Below are 3322 nucleotides of genomic sequence, written 5' to 3' on the forward strand. Positions count from 1 at the left end.
CACTGAGCACATGGAGGGTATCATTGAGATCACATAAGTACCCTGTACAATCTGAAATAGGTATGGCTAAAAAACGTGTAGAAGGAAACATATAATCACTAAAATGCATTAGAATATGCCCATAAAATGTCAGACTTGGAAATTAGTTTACTTGCAGCTATTTCCCTTGCCAAATCTGATGTATTCATTTAAGGAGTTAAACATGAGACTTTGCTCTGCTTTACTAGTAAGGAAGGAAAGAATGTCTCTTTGAAAAAGTTTTTCATGCCCTTCTCTCACTCTTTGTTGTACATTTCAGTTGCTGTTGTCATATTTTCCAGTCTTAACCTCCCCTTGAGTAATTATTGCCACACAATTAAGAAAACATTTAGAATGGAAAAGTCATTTGTTAGACTTGCACTCTAAACCAATGGTATACTCCTGTGCTTTGACTGATAACCTTTCCCCTGACAACTTGCTGGGATCTGATGACTGTTTAGGTTCACTCATTACTGATTCTTGAGTTGAATTTTCTGTGACCTGACCTTTCCAGTAGTATATTTTCTTGCTGAAACAAACACATTTTGACAGCTCAGTAGGGGCCAGTTTGACACTCCTTAAAGCACAGAAGACAAATTTATTTTGTTTAGAGCACAGAGACTTTTTCAGAATTTTTCTTCACAGTTTGATGGGTTAACCCATAGGATTTTCTATACTAGGGCTGGATTCTCTACTGTTCCTTATATGTTCTCTGTATGTTTATTATATGTGTTAAGCACATTAATTCTTACTGTAAAAGCAATCAGTTAAAATTACTAATAGCAAAAATGTTGGATTAAACTAGATAAAGAGTAAAATATGCCATATTTTTTTCAGAAATCAGATAATTTAAGTAAAATTTCCATGTGCAATGCATTTGTATTTAGAAGACTATATTGAACATCTTGCATATATTCCAAAAGAAACACTTTTAGAGTAATGCTATTGGATATTTTAAAAGGTATACACTAAGGTGGATGATCCTCATGGTGCTACTGAAAGGTTACAAGGCTAGCTCTTCCTTCCACCCCTCTCTGCTGCTGCAAATTTGGCAATAATAATGGGGCTGTGCAGCAACAAAATTAAAGACATAAAAACGTTGGACAATAGAGTTTCTATTAAATTAAATGTTTCTATTACATTAGAAATTATCAAATAATGAAAGGTAAAACTGCATGCATTTTATCTATTATTTTCACCTTTAATAAACGTGCAATGTTACACAAAGGTGGCTAATACAATACAAATGCTTAAGGTATTGTATTAATCTTCACTGTCATTCACCTCATTTTAATATTTCAGTTATACCCTCAGCAGTACACTTTTATCATCATTTTAAAAGCTCTGCAGGACTCCCTTGTACTTTACATGCCTACCATTGTCAAGCAGCATTTTGCTGTCATTCTGTTCCCCCGGTTTTCCACCTCTGTTTTTATTTCACATTCTTGACAGATATTTCTGCTTTTTGTTCATATGATACCTTTTGTAAAGAATAACCTTTCAGAACCCTTTTGGGAATGTTTCACAGAATCACAGAATATGCTGAATTGGAAGGGATCTACAGGGATCATCAAATCCAACTCCTGGCCCTGCACAGGACACCTCAAGAGTCACACCATGTGCCTGAGAGCATTGTCCAAAAGCTTCTTGTACTCTGTCAGGCTTGGTGCTGTGACCACTGCCCTGAGCCTGTTCCAGTGTTTAAGCACCTTCTAGGTGAAGAACTTTTCTCTAAAATCCAACCTAAACCTCCCCTGACACAACTTCAGTCCAATCCCTTGGGTCCTGTCACTAGTCACCACAGAGAAGGGTTTCATGAATGCCTAGCATATATCAGGAGTTAGTAGTATTATCTTTTAAGTCCAAAATAAATATTCTGAAGCTGTGTGCTGACTGACACTGTACACATTTAATAAGAGTGCAAAATAGAATTGGACAAAGAGAATAGACTAATTTGCAAAGGATCCATAATCTGTTGCACTGCACAGCATGGAGAAGCTCGCTAGGATTTCACCAAAAAGATCTGAAATTCTTGAATTTTAGTTTAATTTGGAATTTCATTTTGCTGGTTCAAAAGGAATTACACTAAAGAGAATGATCTGAAGTACTAAAGGGCATTAATGGGACTCTAAAAATCATAAATGCTTATAAAAATGTTTTGAAACATCAAGAAAAAATTCTGCTTTCAACTGTTTATGTGTTCCAATAGTGAACAATCTGTCTGCATTAAAATGAGCAGAAAATAATAATGCAACTATGATCAATACGTAATATATAACAATAGTATGACATCATCTGCAGTACCAAGTTCAGTTTCAGCCATGCCATTGTCTTCTAACAGTAACTGACACAGCAGAGTTTGGACTAGATAATGATAATTACTGGGAGAAGTAGGAAAAAAGTAAGGTATTTTCTTAGGAATAAATGGGGATGTTATAATTCTACAAATTAATGACTAGCTGTCAGCTGGGAAAGGAGGCCTTCCTCTTTCATTTTCCTCCAAACTCAAGAATCAAAGACAATTGCTGATATTGTTAGGCATCTCATTTAAAGCTGGCAGATGGAGGTAAGGGGTTTTTTTTGGCATAACATGTAATTAATGACATTCTTTGGACCATTGCTTTGAATTTGTAGCAAAGCCAAAGACTGAATAGGAATTTTTAAAGCATTCCACAATTAAAGAGATAAAAAACCCATTTGATTATATATGTATGTGAGATTATACACACAAATGAACTTTATTGCAATCTCAGCATCATTCCTTAAAAGAAGTTGGAAAATGCCAATATTAATTTTGCCTGTACAACATTAATTCAGGCTTTTATCCATGTGTTTATAATAAAGGCTCAAGTTAATGATCACATCCTTTTTTCCCACAGGACTTCTGCCTAATTTCAGCCATGCTACAGGGACTTGTCCAGGCAGAAACAAGTTTATCTGCCTACACGCCCAGAAAATCAAGTGTAAAAACCAAACCTAAAAACAATAAAAAACCTCTAGTCCAGAAGCTGTATAGTCATGTTAGCAAAGTACTGCTTTTGATTTAAAATGCCTCCTGCAAGAAAGCTTCATGCCTTCCCTACCACAAGCTGGCTTGTTTCTGGCCTGGGGCATGCAAGTGCAGTCTGCAGGGCTTTCTGCAGCTGGCCACGTAGCTTTGCCAGCTGTTGTATTTTGCATTCATACGTCTTCATTAGCAGATGCAGATTTCTAATTTCGAGAATATTAAACTCAGCAGTGCTCTTAAGCAACTTATATATTTTCCACTCTTTAAATTCATTCAAGACAAAATGCATTTCTGTGT

Source organism: Corvus brachyrhynchos, unplaced genomic scaffold, assembly GCF_000691975.1.
Source record: "Corvus brachyrhynchos isolate BGI_N302 unplaced genomic scaffold, ASM69197v1 scaffold9, whole genome shotgun sequence".
NCBI classification, from domain to species: domain Eukaryota; kingdom Metazoa; phylum Chordata; class Aves; order Passeriformes; family Corvidae; genus Corvus; species Corvus brachyrhynchos.